The sequence below is a fragment of the Halichoeres trimaculatus genome, unplaced genomic scaffold (genome assembly GCF_033239565.1).
Source record: "Halichoeres trimaculatus isolate MK-OKI-2021-1 unplaced genomic scaffold, fHalTri1.1 fHalTri1_scaffold_7, whole genome shotgun sequence".
NCBI lineage: Eukaryota > Metazoa > Chordata > Actinopteri > Labriformes > Labridae > Halichoeres > Halichoeres trimaculatus.
Window position 1 is genome coordinate 5,196,689 of NW_027437185.1, and position 17,916 is coordinate 5,214,604.

The window sequence follows — 17,916 nt, forward strand, 5'->3', positions numbered from 1 at the left end:
AGAGGTTCAGTGTCAAAGCCTCAGTGCATTTTTATCACTGGTTGCACTTATATTAATGCTCCATAGCGCCACCCAGGGGCTCATATCTGCAGCCTGTCCAGCTACTTTAAGCTATGGGCATCATAAGTTTTGGGCTCAACTCTCATGCCTACACCTATGGCTTTTGGCTGAGCCACATTTCGTTGCTCATGCGGCAGCTGGGACATGCAGGCAATGTTATGCAAACACTGTGGAAACATTCTGCTGTCTGCAACATTGATTGCAGAACCTGTTTGACAGTGAATCATAAATGCTGTGGGTTAACATTTTTTGTCAGAGGGCTGCATACCCCTCCATGTGCTCACCAGAGGGACACTGACTGACATTCAGTACCAAGATTTGATCCTCATACACCTTGTGAGCCCATGAACACAGAGGCTCTGTGTCACAGCTTCAGTGCATTTCCATCATTGGTTGCACCTACATTAGTGCTACATAGCGCTTCATAAAATTGTTTCTTTATTTAAACATAAATTCTACCCTCCATTCCTTTACAAGAAAATGATCTGTGACCCTGTTGTACCAACCTGGTGTTTTTTCCAGGAGTTTTACCAGTGTTCTCTCAATTACCAGCACAGCTAGACTGCATAAACACCCTTACCCCATTGAGTTGCAGGTGTAAGACTTTAAACAGGGCAAACTCCTCTCAACACATGCAGGCTGTCAGTGTTAATGACATGGGAGAAGCTTCGCAGCTATAGCTGTATCTGCTTCTTAGTGAAATCGAAAGAATCTTTTTACACAACGCTTGTTCTTTATAAAACAGCTAAACTCACTGGACATCAATGAAACCTCTGGATCACTCCACAGCATCTAAATGTATGACTAACAAGATGCTCCGTTGGAACGTGCCTAAACCTATGGCTCTCGGCTGAGCCACATTTTGCAGCTAATGTGGCGGTGGCTGAGCCACAATTCGCTGCTCATGCGGCAGCTTGGACATGCGGCAGCTGGGACATGCTCCTATTGGCAGGGATTGGGCAAGCACATGTGGCGGCTGCGACACGCTCCGACTGGCGCACACAGGGCGAAGGCCCGTTCAACGCTGCTCGCAGCTTTAATTAGGGCCCGAGCCCGCCAACCGCAGGTTGGGCGAGAGCCCTATTGAAACCCTTGCGATTATTATTATTATTTGTTTGGGCCGAAACAACCCCAAATTGCGTGCCTTTCACTTGGAATAAACGCGAACGCGCGTGTACCCAAAATTGTAAATGTGCGAAAATCGCGTGATTCCAGTGCTTGCACAAAAATGAACGCTCCATAGCGCCCCCTAGGGGCCAAAAATTGCAGCCCCTCAAACTACTTTCAGCTATAGCCCTGAAACTTGGTGGTCGCAATGAGCATGCCCAGACCTAAAAAAAAGTCTCTTGCGACTTGCGTGATTTCTGAACACGAACTTTGCTATTTGCACCTAAACTTCAAAATTTAGCGATTTTGGGCTAGGTATTTTAACGAACTAGTCCTAGGTTTTTTGACTTTTCAACTCCAAACTTGGCCTGAGTATACTGCACACACTGAAGATCAATAATCATAATTAAATTTTTTTTTATTTTTTTCGCTGTCGCTACGACATTGCCTCAAAGTTCGGAATTTTTCAACTATGTCCAATTTGCATGAAAATAGAAATACATGTTTAGTGTTGCACCCCGGACACAGCCATGTAATTATTTTCACCAGAAAGTACAGCGCCCCCTAGTGGCAAAGGCCTGAATTTGGAAAAATTGCATTCAAAGGGTACATATTTGAACGAACTAGTCCTACGATTTTTCTCAGATCAACTTCACACTTTGCATGTGTATACTACAGACATTGAAGATTAATAATCATAATAGAATTGTTATAATTTTTGTGGGCGGGGCCACAAATGACCGCCAAAGTTGGCCATTTTGCCACTTTTTGAAAATCTTAATAACTCTTCTGTAAAATATTTGATCAGGACAAAAATTCACATACGTGTGCACTGTCTGATCCTGATTCCATTTCTATCATTAGTTGCGTGAACATTAATGCTCAATAGCGCCACCAAGGGGCTGAAAATTTTAGCTTCCCGACTACTTCGAGCTACAGGCCTGAAATTTGGTAGGCATAACAATCATGCCAAGACCTTCAAAAAATTGTATTATGACCATAGTCAATTCCGAACAGGAAGTTCGCTATTTGGACATAAACCTCGGATTTTTACAATTTTTAGCCTCAGACTAAATGGAACAATTCCTCGGTTTTTCTTCCCATCAATGCCACACTTGGCTTGTGTACACTACATACACTGACAATGATAAGTTCCAAATTGATTTTTGCTACGTCAAAAGGCGTGGCTACAAATGACAGTCAAAGTTGACCATTGTAACTGTTTCATGAAAACCATAATAGCTCTCTAGTACACTGTTGGATCAGGGCTAAAGTGCACGCAGAGGTTCAGTGTTACAGCCTCAGTGCATTTCCATCACTGGTTGCACTAACATTAATGCTCCACAGCTCCACCTAGGGGCTCAAATCTGCAGCCTGTCCAGCTACTTTGAGCTACAGGCATGAAAAGTTTCAGGCTTAACCCTCATGCCTAGACCTGTGGCTTTTGGCTGAGCCACATTTCGCTGCTCATGCAGCAGCTGGGACATGCTCCACTTTGCAAGCCTTGGGCAAGCATATGTGGCGGCTGCGACACTTGGACTGTCACACACAGGGCGAGGGCCCGTTCATCGCTGCTTGCAGCTTTAATTAGGGCCTGAGCCCTGGGAACCAGGGGCGTAAGCCCTATTGAAACCCTTGCGATTATTATTTATGTTTCTTTCCGCCGCATTAAACACAAATTGCGCGCCGACGCTTGGCGAAAACGCGAACAGACGTGTACCCAAAAATTACATGCCCCAAAAAATTTATGAATTTGCAACTTGCACAAAAATGAACGCTCCATAGCGCCCCCTAGTGGCTTAAAACTGCAGCCCCTAGGCCGACATTGAGCTACAGCCCTGAAATTTTGCACACAGCACAAGCATGCCCACACGTACAAAAAAGTCTCTTATGAGTTGCCTGATTTCTGAACACGAACTTCGCTATTTGCACCTAAACTTCGAAATTTTGCGATTTTGGCCTACGTATTTGAACGAACTTGTCCTAGGGTTTTTGACGCATCAACTCCAAACTTGGCATGTGTATACAATCCACAGTGAAGATTAAAAGTTATTAAAAGATTGTTTCTATCTTGATGGGCGTGGCTACGACGTGGGCTCAAAGTTCGGCATTTCCTCAACTTTTTCCGATATACACCAAAACGGACACACATGTTCAGTGTTGCGTCCCGGATACAGCCATGTAATTATTTCCTCAAAAAAGTACAGCGCCCCCTACTGGCAAAGGCCTGAAATTGGAAAAATTACATGTATAGGGTACGTATTTGAACGAACTTGTCCTAGGTTTTTTCTCAGATCAACTCCAAACTTGGCCTGTGTGAACAACACATGTTAAAGAGTAAAAGTTATTAAAAGATTGTTTTCATATTTTTGGGCGTGGTCACAAATGACCGTCAAAGTTGGCCATTTTGCCACTTTTGGAAAATCTTAATAACTCTTCTGTACAATGTTTGATCAGGACAAAAATTCACACACGTGTTCACTGTCTGATCCTGATTCCATTTCTATCATTAGTTGCCTTAACATTAATGCTCCATAGCGCCACCAAGGGGCTGAAAATTTTGGCTTCCCGACTACTTTGAGCTAAAGGCCTGAAATTTGGTAGGCATAACAAGCATGCCTAGACCTACAAAAAATTGTATTATGACCAAATTCAATTCCGAACAGGAAGTTCGCTATTTGCCCGTAAACATCGGATTTTGACGATTTTTAGCCTCACATTAAATGGAATGATTTCTAAGTTTTCCATCAGATCAACTCTTAACTTGGCCTGTGTGAACAACACATATTAAAGATAAAAATGTATTAAAACATTGTTGTAATATTTGTGGGCGTGGCCACAAATGACCGTCAAAGTTGACCATTTTGCAACTTTTTGAAAATCTTAGTAGCTCTCCTGTACAATGTTGGATCAGGACAAAAAATCACATACATGTTCACTGTCACAGCCTGATTGTATTTCTATCATTATTTGCATTAAAATTAATGCTCCATAGCGCCACCAAGGGGCTCAAAATTTTTGTCCCCCCGGCCACATTGAGCTACAGGCCTGAAATTTGGTGGGTATAACATTCATGCCAACGCCTACAAAAACCTCTATTATGACCATAGTGAATTCCAAACAGGAAGTCCGCTATTTGGCCATAAACATCGGATTTTGACGATTTTTAGCCTCAGACGAAATGGAACAATTCCTTGGTTTTTCATTAGATCCACTCCAAACTTGGCCTGTGTATACTATACTCACTGACATTGATATGTTCCAAACGGATTTTTGCTACGTGAATGGGTGTGGCCACAAATGAGGGTCAAACTTGACCATTTTAACCATTTCATTAAAACCTTAATGGTTCTCTAGTACAGTGTTGGATCAGGGCCAAAATGCACACAGAGGTTCAGTGTCAAAGCCTCAGTGCATTTTTATCACTGGTTGCACTTATATTAATGCTCCATAGCGCCACCCAGGGGCTCATATCTGCAGCCTGTCCAGCTACTTTAAGCTATGGGCATCATAAGTTTTGGGCTCAACTCTCATGCCTACACCTATGGCTTTTGGCTGAGCCACATTTCGTTGCTCATGCGGCAGCTGGGACATGCAGGCAATGTTATGCAAACACTGTGGAAACATTCTGCTGTCTGCAACATTGATTGCAGAACCTGTTTGACAGTGAATCATAAATGCTGTGGGTTAACATTTTTTGTCAGAGGGCTGCATACCCCTCCATGTGCTCACCAGAGGGACACTGACTGACATTCAGTACCAAGATTTGATCCTCATACACCTTGTGAGCCCATGAACACAGAGGCTCTGTGTCACAGCTTCAGTGCATTTCCATCATTGGTTGCACCTACATTAGTGCTACATAGCGCTTCATAAAATTGTTTCTTTATTTAAACATAAATTCTACCCTCCATTCCTTTACAAGAAAATGATCTGTGACCCTGTTGTACCAACCTGGTGTTTTTTCCAGGAGTTTTACCAGTGTTCTCTCAATTACCAGCACAGCTAGACTGCATAAACACCCTTACCCCATTGAGTTGCAGGTGTAAGACTTTAAACAGGGCAAACTCCTCTCAACACATGCAGGCTGTCAGTGTTAATGACATGGGAGAAGCTTCGCAGCTATAGCTGTATCTGCTTCTTAGTGAAATCGAAAGAATCTTTTTACACAACGCTTGTTCTTTATAAAACAGCTAAACTCACTGGACATCAATGAAACCTCTGGATCACTCCACAGCATCTAAATGTATGACTAACAAGATGCTCCGTTGGAACGTGCCTAAACCTATGGCTCTCGGCTGAGCCACATTTTGCAGCTAATGTGGCGGTGGCTGAGCCACAATTCGCTGCTCATGCGGCAGCTTGGACATGCGGCAGCTGGGACATGCTCCTATTGGCAGGGATTGGGCAAGCACATGTGGCGGCTGCGACACGCTCCGACTGGCGCACACAGGGCGAAGGCCCGTTCAACGCTGCTCGCAGCTTTAATTATTAGGGCCCGAGCCCCGGGAACCGGGGGCGAAAGCCCTATTGAAACCCTTGCGATTATTATTAATCTTTATTATTTGTTTCCGAAACTTTAACCCCAAATTGCGTGCCTTTCACTTGGAATAAACGCGAACGCACGTGTACCCAAAATTGAAACTCGGCGAAAAATTTATGAATCTGCAACTTGCACAAAAATGAATGCTCCATAGCGCCCCCTAGTGGCTTAAAACTGCAGCCCCTCGGGCGACAGTGAGCTACAGCCCTGAAATTTTGCACACATATCAAGAATTCCCAGCCAAACAAAAAAGTCTCTTAGGACTTTTGTGAATTCCGAACACGAACTTTGCTAATTGCACCGAAACATCGTGATTTAGCGATTTTGGGGAAACGTATTTGAACGAACTTGTCCTAGGGATTTTGACTTATCAACACCAAACTTGGCATGTGTATACAATCCACAGTGAACATTAAAAGTTATTAAAAGATTGTTTCTATTTAATTGGGCGTGACTACGACGCGGGCTCAAAGTTCGGCATTTTCTCAACTTTTTCCGATATGCACCAAAACGGACGCACATGTTCAGTGTTGCTCCCCGGACACAGCCATGTAATTATTTTCACCATAAAGTACAGCGCCCCCTAATGGTAAAGGCCTGAAATTGGCCGAAAATGCGTTCATAGGGTACGTATTTGAACGAACTAGTCCTAGGTTTTTTCTCACATCAACTCCAAACTTAGTCAGTGTGAACAACACATGTTAAAGATAAAAAGTTATTAAAAGATTGATAAAATATTTTTGGGCGTGGCCACAAATGACTGTCAAAGTTGGCCATTTTTCCAGTTTTTGAAAATCTTAATAGCTCTCCTGTACAATGTTGGATCAGGACCAAAATTCACACACAAGTTCACTGTCACAGCCTGATTCTATTTCTGTCATTAGTTGCATTAACATAATGCTCCATAGCGCCACCCAGGGGCTCAAAATTTTTGCCTCCCCAGCTACTTTGAGCTACAGGTCTGAAATTTGGCAGGCATAACAAGCATACCAAGACCTACAAAAAATTGTATTATGACCATAGTCAATTCCGAACAGGAAGTTCGGTATTTGCCCGTAAACATCAGATTTTGACAATTTTTTGCCTCAGACGAAATGGAACAATTCCTTGGTTTTTCATCAGATCCACTCCAAACTTGGCTGGTGTAATCTACACACACTGACAATGATGTGTTCCAAATGTACTTTTGCTACGACAATGGGCGTGGCCAGAAATGACCGTCAAAGTTGACCATTTTGGCTGCTTCATTAAAATCTTAAATTCTCTCTTGTGCAGTGTTGGATCAGGGCCAAAATGCACACAGAGGTTCAGTTTCACAGACTCAGTGCATTTCTATCACTGGCTGCACTAACATTTATGCTCCACAGCGCCACCAAGGGGCTAATATCTGCAGCCTGTCCAGCTACTTTGAGCTACAGGCATCACAAGCTTTGGGCTTAGCCCTCATGCCTGAACCTAAGGCTTTTGGCTGAGCCCATTTCGCTGCTCATGCAGCAGCTGGGACATGCTCCACTTGGCAAGCCTTGAACGAGCGCATGCGGCGGCTAGCACACACTCCGACTGGCGCACACAGGGCGAGGGCCCGTTCATCGCTGCTTGCAGCTTTAATTATTATTATTCTTTGTTTCGGCGCCTTTAACCCCAAATTGCGTGCCTTTCACTTTGAAAAAACGTGAACGCGCGTGTACCCAAAAATTACACTCGGCGAAAATCGCAACATTCCACAACGTGCCCAAAAATTAACGTGCCATAGCGCCCCCTAGTGGCTTAAAACTGCAGCCCCTGGGCCGACATTGAGCTACAGCCCTGAAATTTTGCACACATAACAAGCATGCGCAGCCAAACAAAAAAGTCTCTTACGACTTTCGTGAATTCCGAACACGAACTTCGCTAATTGCACATAAACATCGTGATTTAGCGGTTTTGGGGAAACGTATTTGAACGAACTTGTCCTAGGGATTTTGACGTATCAACTCCAAACTTGGCATGTGTATACAATCCACAGTGAAGATTAAAAGTTATTAAAAGATTGTTTCTATCATGATGGGCGTGGCTACGACGTGGGCTCAAATTTCGGCATTTTCTCAACTTTTTCCGATATGCACGAAAACGGACACACATACTCAGGGTGGCATCCCGGACGAAGCCATGTAATTATTTTCTCCAGAAAGTACAGCGCCCCCTAAAGGCAATGGCCTGAAATTGGCCAAAAATGCGTTCATAGGGTACGTATTTGAACGAACTAGTCCTAGGTTTTTTCTCAGATCAACTCCAAACTTGGCCTGTGTGAACAACACATATTAAAGACAAAAAGTTATTAAAATATTGTTATAATTTTTTGGGGCGGGGCCACAAATTACCGCCAAAGATGGCCATTTTGCCACTTTTTTCAAATCTTAATAGCTCTCCTGTACAATGTTGGATCAGGCTCAAAATTCACACACATGTTCACTGTCACAGCCTGATTCCATTTCTATAATTACTTACATTATAATCAGTGCTCCATAGCGCCACCCAGGGGCTCAAAATTTTTGCCTCCCCGGCTCCTTTAAGCTACAGGCCTGAAATTTGGCAGGCATAACAAGCATGCCAAGACCTACAAAAAATTGTATTATGACCATAGTCAATTCCGAACAGGAAGTTCGCAATTTGCCTGTAAACATTGGATTTTGACGATTTTTACCCTCAGATGAAATGGATCAATTCCTTGCTTTTCCATCAGATCAACTCCAAACTTGGCATGTGTATACTACACACACTGACAATGATACGTTCCAAACAGATTTTTGCTGCGTTAATGGGCGTGGCCACAAATGACCGTCAAAGTTGACCCTTTTGGCTGCTTCATTCAAATCTTCATTTCTCTCTTGTGCAGTGTTGGATCAGGGCCAAAATGCACACAGAGGTTCAGTTTTACAGCCTCAGTGCATTTCAATCACTGGTTGCACAAACATTTATGCAGCACAGCGCCACCGGGGGGCTCATATCTGCAGCCTGTCCAGCTACTTTGAGCTACAGGCATCAAAAGTTTTGAGAGAGCCCTCGTGCCTAGACCTATGCTTTTTGGCTGAGCCACATTTCGCTGCTCATGCGGCAGCTGGGACATGCTCCGTTTGGCAAGCCTTGAACGAGCGCATGCAACGGCTAGCACACGCTCCGACGGGCGCACACAGGGCGAGGGCCCGTTCATCGCTGCTTGCAGCTTTAATTAATCTTTATTATTTGTTTCCGAAACTTTAACCCCAAATTGCGTGCCTTTCACTTGGAATAAACGCGAACGCACGTGTACCCAAAATTGAAACTCGGCGAAAAATTTATGAATCTGCAACTTGCACAAAAATGAATGCTCCATAGCGCCCCCTAGTGGCTTAAAACTGCAGCCCCTCGGGCGACAGTGAGCTACAGCCCTGAAATTTTGCACACATATCAAGAATTCCCAGCCAAACAAAAAAGTCTCTTAGGACTTTTGTGAATTCCGAACACGAACTTTGCTAATTGCACCGAAACATCGTGATTTAGCGATTTTGGGGAAACGTATTTGAACGAACTTGTCCTAGGGATTTTGACTTATCAACACCAAACTTGGCATGTGTATACAATCCACAGTGAACATTAAAAGTTATTAAAAGATTGTTTCTATTTAATTGGGCGTGACTACGACGCGGGCTCAAAGTTCGGCATTTTCTCAACTTTTTCCGATATGCACCAAAACGGACGCACATGTTCAGTGTTGCTCCCCGGACACAGCCATGTAATTATTTTCACCATAAAGTACAGCGCCCCCTAATGGTAAAGGCCTGAAATTGGCCGAAAATGCGTTCATAGGGTACGTATTTGAACGAACTAGTCCTAGGTTTTTTCTCACATCAACTCCAAACTTAGTCAGTGTGAACAACACATGTTAAAGATAAAAAGTTATTAAAAGATTGATAAAATATTTTTGGGCGTGGCCACAAATGACTGTCAAAGTTGGCCATTTTTCCAGTTTTTGAAAATCTTAATAGCTCTCCTGTACAATGTTGGATCAGGACCAAAATTCACACACAAGTTCACTGTCACAGCCTGATTCTATTTCTGTCATTAGTTGCATTAACATAATGCTCCATAGCGCCACCCAGGGGCTCAAAATTTTTGCCTCCCCAGCTACTTTGAGCTACAGGTCTGAAATTTGGCAGGCATAACAAGCATACCAAGACCTACAAAAAATTGTATTATGACCATAGTCAATTTCGAACAGGAAGTTCGAAATTTGGACATAAACCTCGGATTTTGACGATTTTTAGCCTCAGACTAAATGAAATAATTCCTTGGTTTTTCATCAGATCAATGCCAAACTTGGCCTGTGTGAACAACACATATTAAAGATAAAAATGTATTAAAACATTGTTATAATATTTGTGGGCGTGGCCACAAATGACCGTCAAAGTTGGCCATTTTGCAACTTTTTGAAAATCTTAATAGCTCTCCTGTGCAATGTTGGAACAGGACAAAAATTCACACACATGTTCACTGTCACAGCCTGATTGTATTTCTATCATTATTTAAATTAAAGTTAATGCTCCATAGCGCCACCAAGGGGCTCAAATTTTTTGCCCCCCTGGCCACATTGAGCTACTGGCCTGAAATTTGGATGGTATAACAATCATGCCAATGCCTACAAAAAACTCTATTATGACCATAGTGAATTCCAAACAGGAAGTCCGCTATTTGGCCATAAACATCGGATTTTGACGATTTTTAGCCTCAGACGAAATGGAACAATTCCTTGGTTTTTCATCAGATCAACTCCAAACTTGGCATGTGTATACTACACTCACTGACATTGATATGTTCCAAAGGGATTTTTGCTACGTGAATGGGCGTGGCCACAAATGAGGGTCAAAGTTGACCATTTTAACAGTCTCATCAAAACCTTAATGGTTCTCTAGTACAGTGTTGGATCAGGGCCAAAATGCACACAGAGGTTCAGTGTCAAAGCCTCAGTTCATTTCTATCACTGGTTGCACTAACATTTATGCTCCATAGCGCCACCCAAGGGCTCATATCTGCAGCCTGTCCAGCTACTTTAAGCTATGGGCATCATAAGTTTTGGGCTCAACTCTCATGCCTACACCTATGGCTTTTGGCTGAGCCACATTTCGTTGCTCATGCGGCAGCTGGGACATGCAGGCAATGTTATGCAAACACTGTGGAGACATTCTGCTGTCTGCAACATTGATTGCAGAACCTGTTTGACAGTGAATCATAAATGCTGTGGGTTAACATTTTTTGTCAGAGGGCTGCATACCCCTCCATGTGCTCACCAGAGGGACACTGACTGCCATTCAGTACCAAGATTTGATCCTCATACACCTTGTGAGCCCATGAACACAGAGGCTCTGTGTCACAGCTTCAGTGCATTTCCATCATTGGTTGCACTTACATTAGTGCTACATAGCGCTTCATAAAATTGTTTCTTTATTTAAACAAAAATTCTACCCTCCATTCCTTTACAAGGAAATGATCTGTGACCCTGTTGTACCAACCTGGTGTTTTTTCCAGGAGTTTTACCACTGTTCTCTCAATTACCAGCACTGCTAGACTGCATAAACACCCTTACCCCATTGAGTTGCAGGTGTAAGACTTTAAACAGGGCAAACTCCTCTCAACACATGCAGGCTGTCAGTGTTAATGACATGGGAGAAGCTTCGCAGCTATAGCTGTATCTGCTTCTTAGTGAAATCGAAAGAATCTTTTTACACAACGCTTGTTCTTTATAAAACAGGTAAACTCACTGGACATCAATGAAGCCTCTGGATCACTCCACAGCATCTAAATGTACGACTAACAAGATGCTCCGTTGGAACGTGCCTAAACCTATGGCTCTCGGCTGAGCCACATTTTGCAGCTAATGTGGCGGTGGCTGAGCCACAATTCGCTGCTCATGCATCAGCTTGGACATGCGGCAGCTGGGACATGCTCCTATTGGCAGGGATTGGGCAAGCACATGTGGCGGCTGCGACACGCTCCGACTGGCGCACACAGGGCGAAGGCCCGTTCAACGCTGCTCGCAGCTTTAATTAGGGCCCGAGCCCCGGGAACCGGGGGCGAAAGCCCTATTGAAACCCTAGCGATTATTATTATTATTAGGGCCCGAGCCCCGGGAACCGGGGGCGAAAGCCCTCTTGAAACCCTTGCGATTATTATTATTATTATTTGTTTCCGTGTAAACAACCCCAAATTGCGCGCCTTTCGCCTTGAAAAAACGTGAACATGCGTGTACCCAAAATTCGCAAGCCCGTGAAAATTTATGAATCTGCAACTTGCACAAAAATGAACGCTCCATAGCGCCCCCTAGTGGCTTTAAACTGCAGCCCCTGGGCCGACATTGAGCTACAGCCCTGAAATTTTGCACACATAACAAGCATGCCCAGACAAACAAAAAAGTCTCTTACGACTTGCGTGATTTCTGAACACGAACTTCGCTATTTGCACCTAAACTTCGAAATTTAGCGATTTTGGGCTACGTATTTGAACGAACTTGTCCTAGGGTTTTTGACGTATCAACTCCAAACTTGGCATGTGTATACAATCCCCAGTGAAGATTAAAAGTTATTAAAAGATTGTTTCTATCTTGATGGGCGTGGCTACGACATGGGCTCAAAGTTCGGCATTTTCTCAACTTTTTCCGATATACACGAAAATGGACACATATGCTCAGGGTGCCATCCCGGACACAGCTATGTAATTATTTTTTCCAGAAAGTACAGCGCCCCCTAGTGGCAATGGCCTGAAATTGGCCAAAAATGCGTTCATAGGGTACGTATTTGAACGAACTAGTCCCAGGTTTTTTCTCAGATCAACTCCTAACTTGGCCTATGTGACCAACACATATTAAAGACAAAAAGTTATTAAAACATTGTTATAAATTTTTTGGGCGTGGCCACAAATGACCGTCAAAGTTGACCATTTTTCCACTTTTTTAAAATCTTAATTGCTCTCTGGTATAATGTCTGATCAGGACCAAAATTCACACACATGTTAACTGTCAGAGCCTCATTCCATTTCTATCATTACTTGCATTAATAGTAATGCTCCATAGCGCCACCCAGGGGCTCAAAATTTTTGCCTCCCCAGCTACTTTGAGCTACAGGTCTGAAATTTGGTAGGGATAACAAGCATGCCAAGACCTACAAAAAATTGTATTATGACCATAGTCAATTCCGAACAGGAAGTTTGGAATTTGCCCGTAAATATCGGATTTTGACAATTTTTAGCCTCAGACGAAATGCAACAATTCCTTGGTTTTTCATCAGATCCACTCCAAACTTGGCTTGTGTAATTTAGACACACTGACAATGATACGTTCCAAACGGATTTTTGCTACGACAATGGACGTGGCCACAAATGCCTTTTAAATTTGACCCTTTTGGCTGCTTCATTAAAATCTTCATTTCTCTCTTGTGCAGTGTTGGATCAGGGCCAAAATGCACCCAGAGGTTCAGTTTCACACGTCAGAACATTTCTATCACTGGTTGCACTAACATCAATGCTCTACAGCGCCACCCGGGGGCTCATATCTGCAGCCTGTCCAGCTACTTTGAGCTACGGGCATCAAAAGTTTTGGGCTTAGCCCTCGTGCCTAGACCTATGACTTTAGGCTGAGCCACATTTCGCTGCTCATGCGGTAGCTGGGACACGCTCCACTTGGCAAGCCTTGAACGGGCGCATGTGGCGACTAGCACAAGCTCAGACTGGCGCACACAGGGCGAGGGCCCGTTCATCGCTGCTTGCAGCTTTAATTATTATTTGTTTCCGTGTAAACAACCCCAAATTGCGCGCCTTTCGCCTTGAAAAAACGTGAACGTGCGTGTACCCAAAATTCGCAAGCCCGTGAAAATTTATGAATCTGCAACTTGCACAAAAATCAACGTGTCATAGCGCCCCCTAGTGGCTTTAAACTGCAGCCCCTGGGCCGACATTGAGCTACAGCCCTGAAATTTTGCACACATAACAAGCATGCCCAGACAAATAAAAAAGTCTCTTACGACTTGCGTGATTTCTGAACACGAACTTCGCTAATTGCACCTAAACATCGTGATTTAGCGGTTTTGGGGAAACGTATTTGAACGAACTTGTCCTAGGGTTTTTGACGTATCAACTCCAAAGTTGGCATGTGTATACAATCCACAGTGAAGATTAAAAGTTATTAAAAGATAGTTTTTATCTTATTGGGCGTGGCTACGACATGGGCTCAAAGTTCGGCATTTCCTCAACTTTTTCCGATATGCACGAAAACGGACACACATGTTGAGTGTTGTGTCCCGGACGCAGCCATGTAATTATTTTCACCAGAAAGTACAGCGCCCCCTAGTGGCAATGGCCTGAAATTGGCAAAAAATGCATTCGTAGGGTACATATTTGAACGAACTTGTCCTAGGTTTTTTCTCAGATCAACTCCAAACTTGGCCTGTGTGAACAACACATGTTAAAGATAAAAAGTTATTAAAAGATTGTTATAATATTTTTGGGCGGGGCCACAAATGACCGCCAAAGATGGCCATTTTCACACTTTTTCAAAATCTTAATAGTTCTCCTATACAATGTTGGATCAGGACCAAAATTCACACACAGGTTTACTGTCACATCCTGAATATATTTCTATTATTACTTGCATTAATAGTAATGCTCCATAGCGCCACCCAGGGGCTCAAATTTTTTGCCTCCCTGGCTACTTTGAGCTACAGGTCTGAAATTTGGCAAGCATAAAGAGCATGCCAAGACCTACAAAAAATTGTATTATGACCATAGTCCATTCCGAACAGGAAGTTCACTATTTGCCCGTCAACATCCGATTTTGACGATTTCTAGCCTCAGACGAAATGCAACAATCCCTTGGTTTTTCATCAGATCCACTCCAAACTTGATTTGTTTGATCTACACACACTGACAATGATACGTTCCAAACGGATTTTTGCTACGACAATGGACGTGGCCACAAATGCCTTTTAAAGTTGACCCTTTTGGCTGCTTCATTAAAATCTTTATTTCTCTCTTGTGCAGTGTTGGATCAGGGCCAAAATGCACCCAGAGGTTCAGTTTCACACGTCAGAACATTTCTATCACTGGTTGCACTAACATCAATGCTCTACAGCGCCACCCGGGGGCTCATATCTGCAGCCTGTCCAGCTACTTTGAGCTACGGGCATCAAAAGTTTTGGGCTTAGCCCTCGTGCCTAGACCTATGGTTTTGGCTGAGCCACATTTCGCTGCTCACGCAGCAGCTGGGACACGCTCCACTTGGCAAGCCTTGAACAAGCGCATGCAGCGGCTAGCACACGCCACGACTGGCGCACACAGGGCGAGGGCCCGTTCATCGCTGCTCGCAGCTTTAATTAGGGCCTGAGCCCTGGGAACCAGGGGCGTAAGCCCTATTGAAACCCTTGCGATTATTAGGGCCCGAGCCCCGGGAACCGGGGGCGAAAGCCCTATTGAAACCCTTGCGATTATTAGGGCCCGAGCCCCGGGAACCGGGGGCGAAAGCCCTATTGAAACCCTTGCGATTATTAGGGCCCGAGCCCCGGGAACCGGGGGCGAAAGCCCTATTGAAACCCTTGCGATTATTATTAATCTTTATTATTTGTTTCCGAAACTTTAACCCCAAATTGCGTGCCTTTCACTTGGAATAAACGCGAACGCACGTGTACCCAAAATTGAAACTCGGCGAAAAATTTATGAATCTGCAACTTGCACAAAAATGAATGCTCCATAGCGCCCCCTAGTGGCTTAAAACTGCAGCCCCTCGGGCGACAGTGAGCTACAGCCCTGAAATTTTGCACACATATCAAGAATTCCCAGCCAAACAAAAAAGTCTCTTAGGACTTTTGTGAATTCCGAACACGAACTTTGCTAATTGCACCGAAACATCGTGATTTAGCGATTTTGGGGAAACGTATTTGAACGAACTTGTCCTAGGGATTTTGACTTATCAACACCAAACTTGGCATGTGTATACAATCCACAGTGAACATTAAAAGTTATTAAAAGATTGTTTCTATTTAATTGGGCGTGACTACGACGCGGGCTCAAAGTTCGGCATTTTCTCAACTTTTTCCGATATGCACCAAAACGGACGCACATGTTCAGTGTTGCTCCCCGGACACAGCCATGTAATTATTTTCACCATAAAGTACAGCGCCCCCTAATGGTAAAGGCCTGAAATTGGCCGAAAATGCGTTCATAGGGTACGTATTTGAACGAACTAGTCCTAGGTTTTTTCTCACATCAACTCCAAACTTAGTCAGTGTGAACAACACATGTTAAAGATAAAAAGTTATTAAAAGATTGATAAAATATTTTTGGGCGTGGCCACAAATGACTGTCAAAGTTGGCCATTTTTCCAGTTTTTGAAAATCTTAATAGCTCTCCTGTACAATGTTGGATCAGGACCAAAATTCACACACAAGTTCACTGTCACAGCCTGATTCTATTTCTGTCATTAGTTGCATTAACATAATGCTCCATAGCGCCACCCAGGGGCTCAAAATTTTTGCCTCCCCAGCTACTTTGAGCTACAGGTCTGAAATTTGGCAGGCATAACAAGCATACCAAGACCTACAAAAAATTGTATTATGACCATAGTCAATTCCGAACAGGAAGTTCGGTATTTGCCCGTAAACATCAGATTTTGACAATTTTTTGCCTCAGACGAAATGGAACAATTCCTTGGTTTTTCATCAGATCCACTCCAAACTTGGCTGGTGTAATCTACACACACTGACAATGATGTGTTCCAAATGTACTTTTGCTACGACAATGGGCGTGGCCAGAAATGACCGTCAAAGTTGACCATTTTGGCTGCTTCATTAAAATCTTAAATTCTCTCTTGTGCAGTGTTGGATCAGGGCCAAAATGCACACAGAGGTTCAGTTTCACAGACTCAGTGCATTTCTATCACTGGCTGCACTAACATTTATGCTCCACAGCGCCACCAAGGGGCTAATATCTGCAGCCTGTCCAGCTACTTTGAGCTACAGGCATCACAAGCTTTGGGCTTAGCCCTCATGCCTGAACCTAAGGCTTTTGGCTGAGCCCATTTCGCTGCTCATGCAGCAGCTGGGACATGCTCCACTTGGCAAGCCTTGAACGAGCGCATGCGGCGGCTAGCACACACTCCGACTGGCGCACACAGGGCGAGGGCCCGTTCATCGCTGCTTGCAGCTTTAATTATTCTTTATTATTTGTTTCCGCGCCTTGTACCCCAAATTGCGTGCCTTTCACTTGGCGAAAACGCGAACGCGCGTGTACCCAAAATTCGCATGCCCGAAAAAATTCGTGAATCTGCAACTTGCCACAAAAATGAATGCTCCATAGCGCCCCCTAGTGGCTTAAAACTGCAGCCCCTCGGGCGACATTGAGCTACAGCCCTGAAATTTTGCACCCATAACAAGCATGCCCAGACAAACAAAAAAGTCTCTTACGAATTTTGGGAATTCCGAACACGAACTTCGCTAATTGCACCTAAACATCGTGATTTAGCGGTTTTGGGGAAACGTATTTGAACGAACTTGTCCTAGGGTTTTTGACGTATCAACTCCAAACTTGGCATGTGTATACAATCCACAGTGAAGATTAAAAGTTATTGAAAGATTGTTTCTATCTTGATGGGCGTGGCTACGACGTGGGCTCAAAGTTCGGCATTTTCTCAACTTTCTCTGATATGGACAAAAACGGACACACATGCTCAGTGTTGCGCCCCGGACACAGCCATGTCATTATTTTCTCCAGAAAGTACAGCGCCCCCTAATGGCAAAGGCCTGAAATTGGCAAAAAATGCGTTCATAGGGTACGTATTTGAACGAACTAGTCTCAGGTTTTTTCTCAGATCAACTCCAAACTTGGCCTGTGTGAACAACACATATTAAAGACAAAAAGTTATTAAAAGATTGTTATAATTTTTTTGGGCGGGGCCACAAATGACCGCCAAAGATGGCCATTTTTCCATTTTTTTCAAATCTTAATAGCTCTCCTGTACAATGTTGGATCAAGACCAAAATTCACACACATGTTCACTGTCACATGCCGATTCTGTTTCTATCATTATTTGCATTAACATTGATGCTCCATAGCGCCACCCAGGGGCTCAAAATTTTTGCCCCCCCGGCTACTTTGAGCTACAGGCCTGAAATTTGGTAGGCAAAACAAGCATGCCAAGACCTACAAAAAAT